Consider the following 23,167-nt stretch of genomic DNA (forward strand, 5'->3'; position numbering starts at 1 on the left):
TCACATGATGTACGGTATTATCACCTGTGTATACATACTGATAACAATGACTTGACACATGTTTCTAAGGAAATGATTATTAGTTTAAATGAATATTCATATACTATAAAAATAATACGAACAAGTTGTTCCTAAGAATACTGGCCGCTTATCTAGACTTGCCTATTAAAAGTAACAAATGACTATACATACATGGACTTATCATTCAGTACAGACTTGGAGCAAGGCTATGTTAACCCCAACAGCAATGGGTTGATGCAGCAATATACACATGGGTATACATGGTATAGGGACATGTGATACTGAAACAAGTTTCCAGATACACACGCCCACTCATACATTAACAGGTACAACAGGGATAGTAGAACACTGCACTGAAATAAAAATATGTAAAATGTCCAAAGCAAGTCTATAACGCTTTGCCAAAAGTAGATTTCTCCTGAAAAATGACAAGATTCTATGGATTCCTTTGTATGACATATTACAAGACATTTCAAACAAAAAATGTTAGCACCGTATTCGCTGTAATAAGAGCCCCAGGATCAGCCACAACAACTTAAATCTGTTGTCAGGGATATAAGCGGATTGGTTCAGTCATTGGTGACATCAAAGCTTGTTTGATAATAGTTATACATTGCTGGATGTTGGGTTCTCAGGGAGGAACGTCAAACGCGGGAGCAGGGAGACGAGCCTGCCACTTGACCGGCTGTTTATTCCGACTGTCGCATGTTACATAACAGCACGTGATTGCGCTTACCTGCAACTAATCGCATTACAAGAGCGAACATCTGTTGGCCTGTCATAATATTATACACTAGCTTGTTTAAAACTACTGCGTTTCAATTACAGATATAACACTGGACAATATACAAAAGAAAATTGGACCTATTCCTGTAAATGAATTATTGGAGTGGGGTGCTTTTAAGGCGATCACAGTGGCTACCATGGTAAAGAAATCACCTACCTTACAAAATCTTCCATCTAGAAGTAAATATCAAGTGGCTGTGAGGAGGTTGTGACAGAAGGATGTGTCAGAAGGATGTGTCAGAAGGATGTGTCGGGAGGCTGTGTGCGGAGGCTGTGTCAGGAGGCTGTGTCCGGAGGGCATGTGGAGAGGTCATGTTGGTGGCCGCACAGCCATGTTAGTCTGGGTCTGCAACAATGTCCAACACAAGGAACACAACTAATTGACAGCCAAAGGAAGAATGATAAACCATAATTACGATGCAAAAATTAATGCCCAGATATCATAGAAATAAACTACAAATTGAACTTAATGGAAATTTATAAATAAGACGTTAATATGTGATCTTCTCCTCATTCAGGATGCTAGAAAAAGTACAGTACTGTAACCATGGATACAATCTACTAGTAACACGAATGACAAGAGCCGACAACGTTATTATTTTTAAGGTTACGTGTTTAGAAAAAAGAAGAGATTTTAAAGATACAAAAAGATGAGACAAAGAACTGTTTCCTTGGGAGTGGGAGCCAGGGGGGAGAGGGCCGTGGTTGTGTGACATTGGGTCAGCAGGCCTGTACAGCAGCAATGGAATAAAGACAAAGACTTTGTCAGTGAATTGAGCATAAAGACTGAATACTCATAATAAAGGAAGGTGTTTTTGTGGGAAATACGGTAGTTGAATACTTAGGTTTGTTGACACTGTTCGGGCGTGGTCAGTGTGTGAAGGTAAGCACGTATAATACATACATACAAGAATACAGGAAGCAAGGGGCCTGCTTACTCGCCACGAAAACACTTGGAATGCGTACAAGAGAGAGACAAAGACAGGTGACCATGTCTTGGAGGCCTGCCAATGTCCAAGGCACGTGACATGGTTTCCAACATGCTTTGTCCCTATTTGACAGAATGGCAGCTACATGCAAGAAATAGAAACTGTTGAGTGAAATATACGAAGGAACTTACAGCTGTCCCTGACCAGCGATGGAGATTTGACCAGACAGAACCAGCAAGTTGGTGATGCCGGGCACAAGAAACATGTGTGCCGCCATGGCCAGTTGATGGAAGTAAACAAGGCCGTTCGTGTTATCGCCTGTGATTGGTGCTTGCTGCTTCCGGTTTCGGAAAGGCGGGTGATTGGTTAGACTTGCTCAAAGTCTCTACTGAATAATAAGTACATGAAAATACAGTAATTCTATCCTGATTATAATTGACTTGTCTACAAGGAGGCCAGTCTTTTAAAGGGAAATAACTGTTCGTATCACTGATATATTTAAGGAATTATGATTGGAACTAATAACCATATTCTAAGAGACTTGTGCAAGTGTAGAGGTCGGTGAAATGGAGACCATGAGCAGGGTGGATGTCCACATGGGTTTGTGTGAAAAGTGGAAACAAGTAGGAAGGAGTTGATCTATAAGGAAGAAGATCTATTTGAGACATTGGTTGCTTGAAAAATAAAGAATAATTATGCAATAATTTGTTTTTACAGAAAACATAAGACGTGAAGATAAATGTGGGACTAATTGCTGACATCATGATTTTTCTGTCAAATGTTACTGATATTACATCATTAACAGGACATTGATGCTGTTTGTCCCATCTTATGAAGAAGTGCAGTTGAGTTCAATGAGGGGAGAAATCAGTCATCGGTAGTCTGATGTGATGTAGGTAGGTCTAAGATGTTCACCACTTTGGCAAAATCTATGAGTATGGGCATGGTGGTGAAACATAATCGGGTCGAACCAGGATTCGAACCCATGAACACTGGTTTCTGGCATTCATTTCAAGATTTAACACATACCGTAGTCTCTTCAATAAAGTTTTGTATACAGTGGATTCTATGAGGAACCATCCAAGTCTCTTAATATTTGACAATTGGATAATTATAGAGTGAGTGAGTGAGTGAGTGAGTGAGTGAGGTTTAATGCTGCTGAAAACCGTGGAACTGAGCTATCATATGGAGCCGAGAAGGGATGAGGGGTGGAACAGAATGGGGGTCATTGTTTAATATGATATGGGGTCATATGGGGTCTTAAAGAGAGACAAGATTATTTAAAACCACCAACTTTCCTCTCCTGAAAATGAAGAAATTCTCTGGAATACTTTGTATCATATGTTGCCATGGTTGCAAGACATTTGAAACAAAAAACATAAACATAGGACTAAATGGTAGCAGTTGTCAGCACCCTGGGAGCTGGGCAAATTGACAAAGGTTGGGGGGCGCTTATTGAAAACAACCACAAGTTACATTTGTTGTCATAGCCATAGCGGTGCTTGAAACTTGTTAAAAATGGTAAGGATTTTCCAAAAATTACCTTGGATCAAGTAAAAGAGATAGCTAACCCATGCCCTTCCACAAAACTAACCCTAAGGATTGTATAGGGGAGCTTGATGGAAACCGGGTACCTAACCCTAAGGATCGTAAAGGGGTGCTGGATCGGAAAGGGGTACCTAACCCTAATGATCACAAAGCGGTGCTTGATCGGAAAGGGGTACCTAACTCTAATGATCGTAAAGGGGTGCTGGATCGTAAAGAGGTGCTGGACCTGAAAGGGGTACCTAACGCGAAGGAGTACCTAACGCGAAGGATTGCTTTGGGGTGCTTGATGGTAAAAGGGTACCTAACCCTAATGACCATAAAGGGGTGTTTGATCGGAAAGGGGTACCAAACCCTAATAATCACAAAGGGTTGCTTGATTAACCCATCCTAACACAAACACAACTTGTCCTAGGGATTGAAGAGGAACACAAGACCTGTGAAGTGAGAGCCACAATCGACAGCCTCAGCCAATTAGCGCTAACTAAGCTGGGCCAAGCAAACTGCATTGCTGATGGGCACTCCTTCACCACTGCTGTAATAATCTTTCGGGATTATCTGGACTAGAGGCCCATATTCAGCCCCAAGTCTGAAGCAAATGACAGTACAAATTCCCAATTTGAATCTAAAATTTTCCAATTCCTCAGAAAGCACAATTTTTTTAACATGAACAAAAATACAATTTTGAACAATATCAGAAATTGCCCCCCCTCCTCCCCCCCTCCTCCCCCCCAAATTTGCCTGCCAAGAGCACTTTGTTTGGAATTCTGGATAAATCCTGGCTTTTATAGGAGCAGGGTGCTGGATACCGCAAACACACAATGAGACCGAGGTATCAAATGACCTACCTTTCACAATGCTCCATAAAGAAGAAAATATCAGGGGCTGTGGTAAGTTGTGTCAGAGATTGTGTCGGCAGCCACAGAGCCATCTTGGTGAGGGTCTGCAACAATGTCCAACACAATGAGCACAAGTGATTAACAGCCAAAACAAGATTAACCATAATTACTCCACAAATGTTAACATTCTGATACCTTGGAAACCAACACAAAAAAATCTATTTCTTAGAAATTTAGATGGAAAGATTTCAATAAATGTCACTTTTCCTGGTTCATGATACTGGATAATTACAGAACTGTTACCATGGTTACAATAAAGTGGTAACACAAAGAGACTAATGTCAACAATGTTATTGAGTTTTAGGTTAAGTTTTTAGAAGAAAAAATGGCAGATGTTAAAGGAGTAATAATCGATGATACAGTTAACTTTTCCCTCTGCATTTAAAGCAGCATGACAGGATTTGGGGGGGGGAAGGGAGAGGGCCAGGGTAGTGTGACATCAGTTCGGCAGGCCTGTACAGCAGCAATGGGATAAAGACAAACAAATGGATGAATGAATGGTGCATATTGATTAATGATAATAAAGTCCAGCTCTTTTGTCGGATGAAATACGGTAGTTGTATACACTGTGAGAGGGCGTGGTCAGAACGTGAAGGTACGCATTTATCATACATACAAGAATACAGGAAGCACGCCGCCTGCTTCTTCGCCACGAAAACACTTGCCACGTGCACCAGAGAGCGGCAAAAACAGGTGACATTTTCTGTGATGAAAGAAGACGTTGCAAATGACCAAGAGGGCAGGGTTTGGAACGTGCTTCGTCCCTGTTTGACAGAATGGCCGGTCTTTGCAAGAAATAAAAGATGTCAGTGAAATATACGAATGAACTTACCTTGAGATACATGTGCATAGTCGTCCTCTCCCTCGATGCAGATGCGACAAGACCGAGCGAGCACGGTTGGGTGTGGTGATTGCAGCCAGCGACCGTCAGATACGTGCTGCCCCATGGCCAGCCGATGGAGAAAATGACAGCCTTTGGCATTCGTGACCTCGCTTGTGATTGGTGCTTTGCCGCTTCCTTCCGGGTGGCTTGGTGCCGGCTGTCTAAACTGCGTTTTTTGGCGGTCGGTGCAATGCCCAGATGCTCTCGGTGTAGCCGGTGTCTTCCAAGTGGCTTGGTACCGGCTGTCTAAACTGCGTTTTTTGGCGGTCGGTGCAATACCCAGATGCTCTCGGTACAGTCGGTGTAGTCAAGTGGTGGATTTGTGTGAAAAGTGGAATGACTACATGTATGACGAATGAAAGATATTTTCCTTTATTGGTTCCTGCCAAAAATAAAGTACAAAAATAAAAATATTTGTTTTACAGACAACTACGGAAACCTTTCCGGGCCATTTGTTTTGTTGTTTTTTTCCTTTAAATTTGAAGATAGTAAGTTGAAATTTGGAGAAAGAAAGACATGGCCCTAAAAGGCTTCCGTAGACAACAGAAGGCGTGAAAGTAAAGTAGTTAACACTTTGAAACCTGAAGACATGTGTGCAATAAATGGTGACAATTGGAAAGAGAATTAAAGCTGCACTGAAGGACAACAGCACGAACACAAAATGGCAAGAAAGCCAAAAATAAATACGCCAGTCCCGTGCAAGAAGTAAAATGACTAGAAGTAGACTGAATATATTGACTTTAAAAATTCTATTTTATTTTTTAAATTTGGTTTTATTCATTTTTTTAATTTTTTTAATTTTTTTTAAATGTGATGAAATGAAAGATAATACAAGACAAGACAAGACAGGACACGACACGCTAATTGAAAATATTTGTTAATACATCATGTTTGAAAACAAAGGCGTAAACATGGATGAAAGCGAAGCCGTAACTATGGGCGTAAAAGCGGGGCAGAAGCGGGGTAAAAGCGGGCCCGGGTAATCGAGGCCCAAGAAAGGGAAAGGGAGAAAAGCGATTAGTCGGTCGGTGAAAAGGGAGCGATTGGATTGGCTGGGGTCGAAGGGTGAGAGTTGAGTGTGGGGTTCATGTAGTATCTAAGTAGTTCTTTAAAAAAAGAGTTCTCACTAAAAAGGGGGTTTGCAGCCACTAAGGGTGCCCCTGGGCCAAAGCGAGCGGTGCCAAGAGACTGCGAACAGAACCCGAAGTCACAAGAACTTCCAAAAGAACCCCAAAGTAGCACAAAAGGGATTTTCAGACGGGTGTGAATTGTCTGGAAAACACCCTTTCTATTTATAAATGTTCGGATATACCGCGAGATTAATAAGATTATATCGGTGGCCACATTAGCGCTGTGAAATAATACATTTGGACCTTATGGGTGTACAGGATCGTTTGTTTGGCCATGGGATAATTTATTTGTAGGTTATAAGCTAGCAACATACCCCGTTAACCACCAGTGCAGGTTTTGTTCGGGGACCCAAAATGGAATACCATATACCATACGTACGTTATTTCAAGTTTTGTAAATACGCAAAAGATGCCTAAACCACAAAGACAAATACTATTGATTCATTCGAAAACTGAAAGAGCAACACTATTCGTTGGGTAAGAATAATACTTTTGGAATATTAGACGTTATATTTATATAGATCTTACCATTTCTCAGCGCACTTATTGAACTATAAATGAATAATTGCGTTTTATGAACTATTTCGACTCAAACGTTTTATTGGAGCACTATAAAACTCATGACACATTGTTATAAAAGTGTTCCCCTGTGCTGTAGGCAAGGGAGGTGCTGGTTTGAGGGATGTCAATGTATAGGCAGCACCATACGTTGTATTATTGGTTTGTTGTTTAACGCCGCGCTCAGCATTATTCCAGCTATAAGACGGCGGTCTGTAAATAATCGAGTCTGGACCAGACAATACAGTGATTGACATCATTAGCATCGATCCACGCAATTGGAATCGATGACATGCATCAACCAAGTCAGTGAGTCTGACCACCCGATCACGTTAGTGTCCTTTTACGACAAGCATGGGTTGCTGAAGACCTATTCTACCCCGGATATTCATGGGTCTATACGTTGTATTAATGTATTACCTAAGTGATTAAATGCACACATCTCTCAGAATGTCACATTGAAACACGTTGCACAGTCTTTCTCAGTGTTTAACATGTAATAATGGAAGAGGTGACAAAAACTCATATAGTATCGGATAGGGAGGCTGAATGGCCGTTTGCGCTGGTTAATGTTGCACAATGTTGCACAATGTTGCACATGAAATACATAGTGCCATAACTACTAAAGTTTCATCCAATTTCAGATCATTGTCAGCTGGGAAAGGTATAAGTGTATTGACCCGGAACATGAATACACTGCCTCCTCTCCCACCCCACCCCACCCCACCCCACCCCAGCCCACACCCCTTCACGCCCCCTCTCTCACCCCCCTTCTCTCTTGAGACTTGCTTGAGTTTACCGTCCCAAGCGGCCTGTCCTTGTCGCAAGAGGGGTTGTTCATTATTGACTGAACTGAGTGAAGCGGCAGGAAAATATCTCAAAAATAGCCGTTCACAGAGACCGAGTTGGATAATGCGGCTGCAAGCCTGATTCTAAGTTTTAGGTTCTAGCAAACAAATAATTTCCATTACTTTTGTTTTACAAGAACGCTATCCATGCTTTATTTAACGACACGGTAAACTATTCATTCAGCTGTTATGTATATGTCTATAAAAGATCATGTAAAAAACTAAAGGGAACCCAGCAGATACGAACTCATATACTTTGTTAAGGAAACGCGACACAGTACCGACTGCGCTAAAGTCATATACCTCAACAGCTTGGTAGAGTTAATGCTGCGGCAATGCGGGGGAATATACAAAGTGGGGCTCGTTTGTTTTCCTTACCACTGGTGTTCAGTAAATGCTTGCCGCGATTTATTGGTGCCCAGGGTTCAAACTATTGAATGGCATAATGCCGGAGGTTCTTTGGAAACCTCGAGCGATTGGGCCACAGAATAAACCTGGGCCGTGAGAGCGTTTCTCAAAGTGTGGGCGAGTGGCTTGGAGGGTATGGTGGGGGAGTGTTAACATCAATGGCAGTGATTCAGAGAGAGAGAGAGAGAGAGAGAGAGAGAGAGAGAGAGAGTGGTTTCAGGGAATGACAAGTGTGACAGTGAGCCTGGTGACACACATGTGTTGTTCGACGCTAAAATTGCTCTCATTGAAGTAACTACAGCGGTTGATAGAAGCCACTGTGGCAAGGCTCCTGGTGTTGACGATATATCATGGAATGTCTTAAATAACAAAATGGTATTTCGGCTATGCACCTTATTTTTAATATCTGTTTTAGCACAGGGAAAATCCCTGCATACTAACGTGTTCTACTTTACATCCTTCGGATACTATATCCTATAGAGGTTTGACCCTCATCAATTCTATGTACAAATTATATTGTAATATTTAAAAAAACCGGTCTGCAATCTTGGTCTAAGAGTACAGGAGCTCTTTGATGCACAAAATGGGTTCTGCAAGCGTAGATCAACTACGGATCATATTCACCGTGTTTGTTCTTTTATTGAAACAAGAAAAGGTATTATTAAGACACTTTTTCTGATTTTATTGACTTTCATATGTGCTTTTAAGCTTATGATAGCATTAACAGAGAAATTATGCAACATTGGTGTGAAAGGGAAAATGTTTCTAGCACTTCAATCATCTCTATATGATAATGTGGAATGCAGTGTACGTATAAATGGTATGCTTACATCCTGGTTTAAAGATAATCAGGATTTAAAACAAGGATGTTTACTCTCGCCACTTCCGTTTAACTTTTTTATTAATGATTTGCTTGACAAACTAAATGAAACTGGTATTGGGATTTGTGTTGATGATATTACTATTGCAGTTTTAGCATATGCTGATGATCTTATTTTACTTGCAGAATCGGCAGATGATTTGAATCGTCTATTACATGTTTTGAATACTGTATTGTCGTTTTACTTAAATGTCCTTCAGATTAGATAAGTATGTTTCAGGTGGTTTGAACGGTATGCTTGTGGACGCGTGAAAAACTGGAACTTTCGTGTGAGGGCAAAGCTGAACGAATGGGGTCTGAATATTTAGATATCCGCATGGGAAAGTATGTGGAATGAACTGTTATTCAAGACTGGCGGAAGAACGGGTGGTTATAAATTACGCGCGTATAGAATGTTTAAAGATGTGTATGGGTGTGAAAGTATGTATATGCCTCGTTCTTACCGCTCTGCCTTCTCGAAATTTAGATCACGAAGACATACGAATAGGGATGTGAATGAAAGAGTGTGTTTTCAGTGTAAGGAAAGTATTGAGGATGAATGGCATGTATTGCTGGATTGCCCTGTGTACGACGATCTGTGTGAAAGTTTATACGAAAAGGTCAGTTTTAGCTATCCCAAATACCTACAGTTACGTAATACTGATAAACTTATTTCATTTTTTAGGAATTATATTTTACAGCCAAAACCTGCTTTTTAAGAAGTAAAGATATTTTATATGGCTAGTGACCGGTAGAATATTATATTATATATACAATTCTATTTGTTCAATAAAAACAAAACAGTCATGGTAATATGTGTGCATGTATAGGCCTACGTATAAATGATAAAAGTAACCCTAAAATATAAAATAAATTATAAATTAGATAAAACATATAAAACCAAAGGGATCTGGCTATTCTTTATACCATTACAGACATAATACAAGACATTAATTCAGTGTTCAGACCTATACAAGACAGTAATTCATTGTTCAGACCTATACAAGACAGTAATTGGTTGTTCAGACCTATACAAGACATTAATTCATTGTTCAGACCTATACAAGACAGTAATTCACTGTGGAGGGAGGGAGGGAGGGAGGGAAGGAAGGAAGGAAGGAAGGAAGGAAGGAAGGAAGGTAAAAAAGGTATGAACAGTGCACATAGCATCCCTATAATTACAAACGAAGATGGTCTATTATCAGGATAATGCGAGCAAACATAAAATAAGGATTTCGTCTTTCCGCCACAATTTACTGTTGAGGCACGAAACTTGGATATAGAAGATTTATAATTTACTCCAAACTGGTTTACTTTCATTCTCTGCGCGACATTTGAAACGTAAACGAGACATCTCGACCACTCCAGCCGGGTTGACGTCAGAACTGGCGATGATGACGTCATACCCTTTGTACTTGAACTCTGTGGCCTTGGCCCTGGTACAGCTGACAGAGACGCTTTATGTGGTCAAATTCCAGTTTGATTATGACCAGAAAACTGGTCAATTTGAGGGGACGTTTGTTGCCCAATGCGTCAGTATGTGTGACTTGTGACACAATTAATTCGTGACTCCATATTTACCGCCATATTCTTCAAGGAAATACTTGTGAAGACCCTGTGTGTTGAATAACTATTTTTTACATCGACAGCCTGGATCCAAGTGATATCTTTATTAAAAAGGTTAGTGTGGAAGGTGAGAGTGGTGCCAAAAGTGGTGGACACCCTAACAACAAATAATTTAAATGTCTAAAAGTGCCACATCTATAGTTAGCACATTTATGAGAAGAGTGTAGTTTAGAATACCAGTTTTGTTAAAAATTATAGAGAGGTCAAATTTGAAATAATATGATAAAACTGATAATATTCCCAACCCAACCCAACCCAACCCAACCCAACCCAACCCAACCCAATCCAATCCAATGCAATGCAATCCAACCCAACATAATGGCTTATCCATAAACCACCCCCAAATTGAAATAGAATATGTTTGATATGTGTAGTCCATGTGACTCTGCCAGCATCATCAAAAGACTTTAACATTAAACAACATTGACGAGGCAGCCTATTTCTATCTGGAGTGATTAATCTACACCAGTACTTAACTGCCGTGACATGCATGTAAGCTGAAGTGGAGCTCTATCACATTCACCCCTTGCTACCAAAACGCTAGATAGCATTCTATGTGATAACAAATTTATCCTAGAATATATCTACCAAACAATATATGTGTTGTGTCCTGAAGGGGGAAATGGCGCTCACGAAAATAGCGCACGCGGATTAACCTCTCTTGAGGTAATGATGGCGGCACGTTGTTACAATGCTTGGGACTAACGGGCCCTGCAGACAATGCAAACCGACATGACACAGAAGGCCTTAGAGGTACCAGACGTCATTATATATCCAAATTTTGTTTAGTTATGACAGATCTTATGAAGGCTGCTGACAGATGATGCCTTTCCTTGCCTTGCCTTGCCTTGCCTTGTGAAATAGAGCTAGAGCTAGAGCAGGACTTGCAGATTACGTTTCCCCAGCAGACCCCGCACCAGGGGGGTTAAACTGAACACCCGAAGCAGGGGGGTTAAACTGAACACCCCATGTGGGAGCCAATGCATCAAGGGATTTAAAGTTTCTCACAACATTTGATCCTGTTTGCAGGATTTCATAAAGAGGATAAACAAACAAACAAACAAACAAACAAACAAACAAACAAACAAACTCACATAATGATAAAAGAACACATTCTGTGTGTTGTCCCATTGGCCCACAGGTCTAAAGTGCCAGGCTTTGCAGGATACGAAGCCTTGACAGAGTCAGATAGTCTTTGGCGCGAGTGTATATATAGTTCATAAATATATAGTTCAAAACAGGGGAAATACAAATAACCCATTGAGAATGACTGAACGCCCTGTCACACTTTGTAAGCATGCATATGTGGTTTGTTCTGATTCTAAGGGTCACACCAGACTAAGAAATCCAACACACCGGAACTGGAAATCAGCCACACCCGGAACCAGAAATCAGCCACACCGGAACTGGAAATGAGGCACACCGGAAGGCGACATCAGCCACACCGGAATTGGAAATCATGCAAACCGGAAGTCGACATCAGCCACACAGGAACCAGAAATCATGCACACCAGAAGGCGACAGAAGGCGACATCAGCCACACCGGAACTGGAAGTCAGCCATACTGGATCTGGAAATGAGGCACACCGGAACTGGAAATCATGCAAACCGGAAGTCGACATCAGCCACACCGGAACCAGAAATCATGCACACCAGAAGGCGACAGAAGGCAACATCAGCCACACCGGAACTGGAAGTCAGCCATACCGGATCTGGAAATGAGGCACACCGGAACTGGAAATCATGCAAACCGGAAGTCGACATCAGCCACACCGGAACCGGAAATCATGCACACCGGAAGTCGACATCAGCCACACCGGAACCGGAAATCAGCAATATTGGACCCTGAAATGAGGCAAACCAGAAGTCGCCATCAGCCACACCGGAACCGGAAATCATGCCAACAAGAAGTCGACATCGGCCACACCGGAACCGGAAATCATGCACACCGGAAGTCGACATCGGCCACAGCTGAACTGGAAATCATGCACACCGGAAGTCGACATCAGCTACACCGGAACCGGAAATCATGCACACCGGAAGTCGACATCAGCCACACCAGAACCGGAAATCAGCCATATCGGACCCCGAAATGAGGCACACCGGAAGTCGACATCACCTACACCGGAACCGGAAATCATGCACACCGGAAGTCGACATCAGCCACACCAGAACCGGAAGTCAGCCATACCGGATCTGGAAATGAGGCACACCGGAACCGGAAATCATGCACACCGGAAGTCGACATCAGCTACACCGGAACCGGAAATAAGGCACACCGGAAGTCGACATCAGCCACATCGGAACCGGAAATCATGCATTCCGGAAGTCAGACAGAAGTTGACATCTGGCAACCGGAACCAGAAATCATGCACATCGGAGGTCGACATCAGGCACACCGGAACCAAAAATCAGTGAGTGAGTGAGTGAGTGAGTGAGTGAGTGTTTTATGTCTAAGTCAGCACTATTAAAGCTCTACATGGTCAGGCCAACCAGTGGTCGATGACATGAGCAGCAATTCAGGCACCTGGGTTCCATGACAACAATCAGACAGGGACTAAAACTTTTATTACCTGATTCACATACACCATTAGCCTGGCATTTGACCTGAAGCTATATGAACCTCTCTGAAGACATGCAGCTTTATTCTAACTCTACCCTTCCTCTGGTGTATCTGGTTGCTCCACCTTACTGTTTACATCAACAATATATTTGAGGATAAATCTCGATAAAACTAAAATTATTGTATTGAGAAATAGGTGACAATTGTCCCACTTTGACAAAATGGACAACTCCAGTGTAGTTCAAGTAGTTAGTCCATACAAACACATTGAATTACCCATTACATTCACACTCACAATGACAAAGGCTTGTACAGTGCTTGCTGGACATGCCACCAAAGCCCTTTCCCAATAGGATCACTTCAACTTATGCAGATACTTGTGTTTTTTTAAATATTGTCCGAATAAAGAAGTTTTCGGATATCGGGTATCTGAACACCAGAACATTTCCAGAGAATGACTTTAACTGGAAACAACACAAATCAACCTAAAGACACCATGTAATCTAAATCTGCCCATGTTATGATGTATCTGGTTTCTCTATAAACACAGTCTATTTGAACACCTAAACATTTTCAGAGACTGACTTAAACTGGAAACAACACAAAACAACCGAAAGACACCATGTAATATAAATCTGCCCATGTTATGATGTATCTGGTTTCTTTGTATACACAGTCTATCTGAACACCTAAACATTTCCAGAGAACGACTTTAACTGGAAACAACACAAAACATGCATGTATCTGGTTACTTTGTATACAGAATGTGATGTTAACAAAATGGGTGTAGGCAGAATGAGCTGTAGGAAGAATGGGTGTAGGAAGAAATAGTCGTAGAAACAAATAGCTGTATGCAGAAAGAACTGTATGCAGAATGAGCTATAGGCAGAATATGCTGTAGGCAGGAAGGGCTCTAGACAGAATGGGCTGTTGGCAGAATGGGTGTTGTTACAATGAGATGTCGGCGGAATGTGATGTAGGCAGAATGAGCCATAGTCAGAACTGGCTCTAGGCAGAATGTAGGAAATTATAGCTGTAGGCAGAATCGGATCTAGGCAGACTGAGTTGAAGGTAGAATGAGCTGAAGCTGGGGCGGGGGGAGCGTCTTAGATCTTTGTATGAAGGCTAGATATTTTGTCAGTTGCAGCTGCAAAACCAGATATTTATTTATATAAATAAATATATTTTCTAAGTGGAACAATGCAAAATTTGTGTTAACCAGTTTCTTAAAATTATTATTTCAACAGTCTGAAGTATATTTAATTGTTTCTGAGAAAAAGATTTTTTTCTCGAAAGAATCCTAGCGGCGTTGGTACATGTCATCGTATTTCATTTGAGAATCGATGTCAATCACTACTGACCGCCATCAAATGCCTGGATTCTTGCTGAGTGCGGCGTTAAACAACAAACAGCAGCAACTTCCTAACATTTTCGCTTCATGTGTTAAAAAATCCTTCACTTCTATCGCGGCTGTTGGGGTAGCCTAGTGGTTAAAGCGTTCGCTCGTCACGACGAAGACCCAGGTTCGATTCCCTACATTGCTACAATGAGTGAAGCCCATTTCTGGTGTCCCCTGGCATGATATTGTTGGAATAGCGCTAAAGGCGACGTGAAAACATTCTCACTCACCCACCCACTTTTGTCGACAAACACATACGCTATTTTGTCCAGCTCAACATTAAAAATCAGAGTTAAAGTGTTATACAATACAGTGTTATCGCATGGGTTCCAATATTTTAAATATCCCCCATTAGGGCCTCGGACATTCTGGTGGAGTTGACAGGCGACGATTATGGTGCCGTGGTTCCCAGTAGTTGGCTTGTTGAAGATAGATATGGGGTAGGTCGCTCAAATGAAGATATAATTAAAGGATATGGTTATGTAACATTCAATTTGTTTTATAGCATAACGATTTCTTTATTAAATGCAAAGTAGTGTCCATATACACTGGTCGTTATCAAACAGCCCGAAACGGCCGTCAGGATAGACGTGTTAGAAGTCATTAAATTATCCAGGTATCTAAAATGAGGAATGTGCTGGGGCAGGTAGTCTCAGCAAATGTAGTTCAAGTCGTTCACAAGCACTACAACTGTTTGGTAAGTCAAACAGTTAATTGTTTCCCTTTTTCGCCTACTGATATTATTTCAGTTACCCAGCGTGTGCCAAGCTGAATACAAATTCACTCACTATAATTGCTGGTGGGTTTCATCAAAGTGGCAAGGTATGAACCCTGCATCACTTCGGGCTTTCCTCCAATATTTAGCTGACACGTTGTGACATAATCGGAATACTCTTAAAGGAGACGTCAAAACAAATTCACTCACTATACGTGCTTCATGTATACGCGCATTTCCCTTCAGATCATCACAGCTGAAACGTCCTTTATTATTCTGCAGTATTCACATTGCACTTGCACCACGTAAAACAGTTCCAGGTCGTTATGCGTTATGGCCTTTGGAATCCCGATTCTGATGATGAACAAACACCCAAACGTATCCCCATTGCGTAGATCGATGCTCATGATATCAATCACTGGATTGTCTGGTCCAGACTCGACTAGTAGTATTTACAGACCGCCGTCATATACCTGGAATAGTGCGGCGTTAAACAAACAAAGCCAATCATTCTAATATGTCATTCCAATATACACATATATGCATAATATTCCTTCTATATTATTGATTTCATAGCATTTGTCCTGTCTTATAAACTACTGGCAACAAATGAGATGTTAAGAAACGTGTTGAAACGTTCATATTTCTATTGCAGTTATAAATTTGAAACAAAACCAGTAACTGAAGTACCGTCGCTTTCAGCAACGGCAATTTAGATTATTTCATCACAGTATGTAAATCATGAAATCAATGGTCACCAACGTAGTGTCGACCCCTACGCCTAAACTGTGTCATGAAACTCATGTGCGTAGCCCTGCCTGGGGACTATATTCATTAAAAATAGACTCCATGTTTGTGATTCTATTGCAGGTGGGTACCCTCGGCACCATCGGTGGGGAGACGACTCCCGCATGTGTCATGAGATTCAAACTCAGCGGCCTATACACATGAACTGGTTGGGCAGAGAGGGGAATTAAAGCCGCTTCTCGCCCATCCAACTGCGTGAAATCGTGGCAGTTGTACGCTATAAACTATATATAGGTGAGGTGAAATGGGGTTTAACGTCGCGTTCATGATTATTGCACTTATATAGCGACGTGCATGCACATGTGTTTGTTTATAGTAGTCTGGGCTATAATACCAGTTTTTTTAGTGCTAGCGGCAGGTGGCATGAATACACTTAATACTAGATCTGAGATTGTTTCATCCCCTTAATGCTGCGAGTATCACTCGGGATTACAACAATTACTATCTAAAGCTATTCAGAAGTATAGTCAGTTTGCATGGCAACCATTTTTGTTCTACCTGGTCTGAAGGTATTTAACATAGGATGGAAACATTCCAATAATTATGAAAACTTTGGATGAAAATAACGTTTCTTTTTAATTTCAGATTATATCATCACAACACAGATGATTAATTTAGAATGTAGCAACAACCCGACCTGATACAATAAATTCACGTCATCTGTTGTGTTTAGAGTAAACGTTATTCAACTTACAGTGCTAGTTCAAATTTTAGAGTTGTTTCATTTGTTCGACTTTGACAGTGACTGAGTAGGTGTAAAGGTAACTGAATCGTTCACAACAAAGTTTGGCTTCATATTGTAGAAACATCATTACTTTGTCAGGCTTTCAACTGTGTGCAATCTACATTCTACATCTTACATCCCAGCTTGGTAAGGTCACGTACAGTTCATGATATACCATATAGTCAGGGTTTTACTTTGACTCACAATAATTTATTTTAAGGGTCCTCGCAGACAATATGAGGGTCCTGTAAAGTGAGTGAGTGAGTGAGTGAGTGAGTGAGTGACCGCCCCTCTTCCTGTAAAGTGACGAAATGGTGTAGAGTATGCTGTACCCTTAGATAATTATTTTACACTGTAAATTATGTGTTTAGAATTTAAACACATACAAGACATGTTTAGATCAAAACAACAACAACAACAACAGTCTCCGTAGCACAGGTGGTAGCCTGTAGGACAACAAACGAAAAGGGTGCAGGTCGGTATCTCGAGGTTTAAAAATATTTGTATTCATAAATGTGTTGTTGACCTATTATAAACCACATTTCTCTCAAGCAGGAAGCTGCCAATGAGAGTAAATGTGATTACCAAAATAGTCACATGACATAATTTAGTTTAGGACTAAACATGTCAAAATTATGGGACAAGGAACATGTTTCTAAACACATTTTATACAATGGAGCGCCTGGATTGAATCAATGGCCACGTAAACAGTGGTTATTATTGATAGGTAAAATGACTGACGACCATAACTTCTCTCCTTGTGCTATAGGTACCATGAATATTAAGCCTGCATGGTCAACTGCATTAAACTTCCAAGGACAAATCTGTAATACGTGTTCACTTCTTACACATTGCATTATCATGTACAGTACGGATATAACGAACTGTTTTCTGACACACTTGTTGTTTTACGCCGCACTCAGCAATATTCAAGCTATATGACGGCGGTCTGTAAATAATCGAGTCCGGACCAGACAATGCAGTGATTGATATCATTAGCATCGATCTACGCAATTCGGATCGATGACATGCATCAACCAAGTCAGCAGCCTGACCACCCGATCCCGTTAGTCGCCTGATACAGCAAGCATGGGTTGCTGAAGACCCTAGCTTCTGTGGCACTTTATACACCCTGGTAATCAAATTCGTGTATTGCCAGTCACACTTTCCAATCCACATCGGTATAAAATCCAAACAGGCTCACGCACCTGTCTACAGTCTGTCTAAGTTTTATAACCTAGCTAGGGCAACTTCACCATCAGCTTCTCGTCCGCCGTGAGTTGGAGCGACTGTAGTTCACGTGCTGCACGAAATGCACGTGGTTGAAACTGACATGACACACTGGGGGATACACTGGACAGCGGAAACTTTGCAATATACACTCATGTTGTATGTATGTAATGCAACCAGCCAGAGAAATTAGATAAAATACTCCTGCATGTCCCCATACTCTCCATATAAAATTCTGGAACTCAATTTTGTAAAAGCGTTTCAAACCTTCTAATCCACGTCTTCTACCATGATCCAGCACAAGCCTGTTTCATCATGCTTTAAAATCACAAAATCTGATACTGGTCACTGACCAGTTATCGCCATTTTGTTCATGTTATATCTGACATATTCCGTCTACAAAGTTGACTGTACCAATAACTTTAATTTTTGTGAAATTATGAGAAAATGCGCTTATTTCTGTCAGTAAAACAAAATTCGTTATAAGGCTACAATAGGGAATCAAACCTGGAAATTGTCGACTTACTGTACCAATTACCGCCACGGTCTTGACATCACGTGTCACGTGATCACGCGCATCGCTTCAATAAAACAAATCACACTTTTCAGAATCTCTGGTATTGCATTTAATTTTTTTTATTCATCAAAATGAATAAGAAATGCTGTTATCAATGTGTCGTCTGCAAACTGACAAAGACCAAATTACCCAAATTCAATCAACACATTCTTATCCTTAACACTATGTACTATGGATTTCGCGATTTTCAGAAGCAATGCATTTTTGGAAATACATGTATAGCTCAGATTAGGTTTCAGAATTGTATTTTGGGGAAGAAATGACAGATAGAAAGCAATGACAGAGCTGAAAGTGCATCATCGTGTTGTTTGATTTAAATTTTCGCGTGAATTAGTCACGTGACATCGCCCGCGTGTCTTTGCTGAAGCCGTATTTGAGCAAGGTGATTATCGTTGTGTTTTTAAAATATGTTCTCACAAGAGTCGGCTTTGTTCATCTTTTTCGAAAAAAAATATTTCTCTTCTAATGAAAACCAGGAAATGTAAAATGATATGCATGTGCCCTATAATGGGAGCTGGCCATGATTGGTCCGCGGCCATAACTGGTGGCTGGCCACTATAGATTTTGTGAATTCTTTTGAACTTAAAATATAAGTATGGTAAAATAAAATATTAAAACTGTGGTCAAATATAAGTCAAACCTGTAATACCTACAAATAACAGTTTTTTTTAGTAAATTTTATTGAATTAGGTCCAGTATAACCTACAAATGTTTGCATTCACGACTACCTTAATCATAAATTTATAAAGTTTTCGCTTTGACGGATCGGCAAGATGAGACAGGCCATCCAGTATCTGCAATTCGGTTGGTCAAAGGTTTGACATGCGCGGGACTTTTGTCTTCCTGTAACAGATTGGTAGATCTCACGGGAAAGAGTACATAATTTCACATCGACTCTAATCACAAGACACTACACCAGTTAGGTCGTGGAAAATTGTTTTAACCTGTGTTTGGATAACAATTGAATTACTTTACATGGTACATATAATTCAATTTTAAGGAACAAAAACGACAATGTGGCAACTCGCTGGTGAGCGGAATTGGACGCCATTATCAATGAGTTGTGAAAACAAGATGTCTAATTAGGAGATAAACCTACTGTGTTTTGAAATTTGATGTTGTCCCACTGCTCGAGTAAAAAGATACCTCTTATTTCAATTTGGAACTGATCGCTTTAACAAATAAGTTTGTATTTATTTTGTTGAATAAGGCAGTTTTCATGTGATCTTCAATATAATGGTACTGTTAAAACTTCCTATCACCTTAAAAAATAATTGCTAATTCAGTACACAACTTTTGTGTCGTGAAATTTGAATAAATATTAATATCATTTGCCGCGAACACTATTAGTCCATTACAACGTGGACGGTTTAACATCTTTCATCATAACTTCAACATTTCTATCGATTTTTTTCATATTACATAAATAAGGCAAGTTAACTAGAACAGATTTATTGAGATATCATTGGTAATATATGTAACTGGTAACTAGTTTTGTAGTAATGAATCGTTGTACATCAGATAATAGTCTAATACAAACATGTTTTCTACACTAGAACTTTCAAAATAATTATTTGTTACCTCTAAATGTTGTACATGCCAAACAATTCACCTACTTTAATTGTAAGGCAGATTGCCAGGTGTTGACCTGATGAAATCACAATTTATTATTAAAAGTATGAGCGGAATTGGTAGCAACTGAGGCATTTCCAGTTACGCGACCACCTGGATTACCTGCCCTTTAAAGCTATTTATAGATGAGGCTTCATGACAAGGACTGGTGACGTTGAGTAAGGACCTCGTCTTTAAAATATTGTGTTCCCTTCTGCTCATAAAGACTGCGTCTCACATGACGTCCGGAAGTGAGTGGAGTGACCCAGATCGACTCTGTATAAAACATACAGCCACAATTAAAGCTATGACACCGGACCAAAATGCAAAAAAAAGAAGCCGCACTCAGCAATATTTCAAACGTGTGTAAATGATCGCATCTGGACCAGACAATCCAGTGACTGATATTTCGAGAAACGATCCACGCCGTTGAGGGTACGAGGGCTGCAAGCCTACTACTATCAAACATGTCCTGAATACACGGACTTTAAACATGCTTTGTGACTAAAACACAAGCATAACACTACATATTTTTACTGAAATAAGACTCACAAACAATAAACACGTTTGTCTATAGAGAAAAGTAAATAATTTGTACATTCGATGGTGTGTGTTCTTGCAGACAAGTACCGAAAGTTATATTTGTAAAGCTAATTCGGATTGGTGTGGTTGTTTTTCAACGCCACACTTTGTAATATTCAAGATATATGACGGCCATCTATAAATAATGGAATCTGGATCAGACAATCCAGTGATCGACACTATGATAATTGTTCCACTTAATTGAGATACAAGGGCATGCAATCAACCAAGTCACTGAGCCTGACCCCCAGATCCCTTAAGACAAGCATGGGTTGCCTGGGGACCTATATTCTAACCTGGAACCCCCACTGGCTTCCGGTAGTTATAACACTGATATAAATAAAAATGTAACTATTCAGATAGCTTACACACACAATATCAAAACACAAACACACCCGTAATTTGGAAAGTTTTCAAGACTTTGGTCAAATGCATACAGTGTTACACGGGTTATCAATGCATGGGTTTATCTGACATTGACACTGTCAGTCACTGTGGACCATGCCATGTTTTTACATGCCACGTGCAGGCATGACAAGGGGCAGACAGTGTTACAGGGGTTATCAATGCATGGGTTTATCTGATATTGACACTGTCAGTCACTGTGGACCATGCCATGTTTTTACATGCCACGTGCAGGCATGACAAGGGGCAGACAGTGTTGAAACAGTCGTGACGATGACATTTACGTGTCAAACAGACATCACATTCCACTAACCATATCCTGGCCTCATCACTGGCATCCAAGGATGCAGATAGCTTTAGACATATTCAGAATCTAAGAGTTGGATATAGATATTGCTTGCTACTTCTTAAACTATCACTCACTCATCCATCTCCGAACTATGTGGACATGCCGTCAACTAACTTTAAACTTCCCATGCGAAAGGATTTCCAGAACTGGACACTGTAAACTACTATGTGCATGTTTGTTTGTTTGTTGTTTAACCCCGTACTCAGCAAAATTCCAGCTATATGACGGCAGTCTGTAAATAATCGTGTCTGGACCATGCATCAAGCAAGTCAACGAGCCTGACCACCCGATCCCGTTAGTCGCCACTTCCAACACGCATAGTCGCCTTTTAGGGCAAGCATGTGTTGCTGCAGATCTATTCTAACCGGACTATGAACTAACGGTGCTACTTCTTGCTTATTGTATTTGATATAGACATGCATCACTGTAGACACGTGACACGGCAGCTCATGCATGCACATTAGAAGCCACATAATAGCCTCTCCAGCAGATTTCTTTTGAAAGGTTTGTTCACTGGCATATAAACACACCATATAGACTAGATCCCAGAGAGCACTAACATATTGAACACTTAAAGAAAACAACTAATGTTATTTGATGACATGTGAGTCAATACTTCATGGACACCAAACATGTCTGGAGCACTGATTGTAAATATTTAAGACACAATTTGAAATGTCCCCATTATTGTGTGAAATCTACTGTAAAATTTTAATAAAATTAACTTGCAAAATTGTCCAATATTTAGTGATTTTGGTGTGCGGCAGATACCATTACATGTTGCTATACCCTTTGTTGCAATGGTTTGTTAAATACACCCGAGGCCACAGGAAAAGTTATACATTAACTGTCGTTCAACTTGTGTTGATCATTACCTGAGTGTATGAAGACAATGGCAAACCTGCAAGGAGAACCACCAACCAGAGAACTATTTTATAAAAACTGGAGAACTATTGTCCATAAGAGACGGTGTTCTCATAGTTATTAGAAATACCATCACTTGACAAATACCGGATATTTGAATTAAGATAACCACCGCAATTCCAGTGTACCTTTCAAAACCAATAATGAAAACATAAGGTATTTTCATTTTCATTTGGGGGTCATGGGCAGATAGTTTGATATTTTCTGGCGTGATTGTTGATACAGATACATGTTGGTGACGGGTGGGTGGGTTCAGATACATGCTGGTGAGGGGTGGATGGGTACAGATACACGGCGGTGAGGGGTGGGTGGGTACAGATACATGGTGGTGAGGGGTGGCCGGGTACAGATACATGGTGGTGAGGGGTGGATGGGTACAGATACATGGTGGTGAGGGGTGGCCGGGTACAGATACATGGTGGTGAGGGGTGGATGGGTACAGATACACGGCGGTGAGGGGTGGGCGGGTACAGATACATGGTGGTGAGGGGTGGGTGGGTACAGATACATGGTGGTGAGGGGTGGGTGAGTACAGATACATGGTGGTGAGGGGTGGCCGGGTACAGAAACATGGTGGTGAGGGGTGAGTGGGTACAGATACATGGTGGTGAGGGGTGGGTGGGTACAGATACATGGTGGTGAGGGGTGGGTGGGTACAGATACATGGTGGTGAGGGGTGGCTGAGTACAGAAACATGGTGGTGAGGGGTGGGTGAGTACAGATACATGGTGGTGAGGGGTGGATGGGTACAGATACATGGTGGTGAGGGGTGGGTGGGTACAGATACAT

The 23,167-nt window shown here is 40.9% G+C and overlaps 1 long non-coding RNA gene across 1 annotated transcript; it reads right to left on the bottom strand.

Annotated features, from left to right (window-relative positions):
• Positions 1 to 924: 924 nt before the first annotated feature.
• On the bottom strand, positions 925 to 5,133 carry LOC124122742. Its single transcript, XR_007221680.1, has 4 exons — positions 5,013 to 5,133; positions 4,130 to 4,224; positions 1,928 to 2,124; positions 925 to 1,536 (listed from the first exon to the last, which is right to left on the bottom strand). It is a non-coding gene; the product is annotated as an uncharacterized LOC124122742 (long non-coding RNA).
• Between the last annotated feature and the right edge of the window lie 18,034 nt (positions 5,134 to 23,167).

This window comes from Haliotis rufescens, unplaced genomic scaffold (assembly GCF_023055435.1).
Source record: "Haliotis rufescens isolate VD_foot unplaced genomic scaffold, xgHalRufe1.0.p SCAF_169, whole genome shotgun sequence".
NCBI classification, from domain to species: Eukaryota; Metazoa; Mollusca; class Gastropoda; order Lepetellida; family Haliotidae; genus Haliotis; species Haliotis rufescens.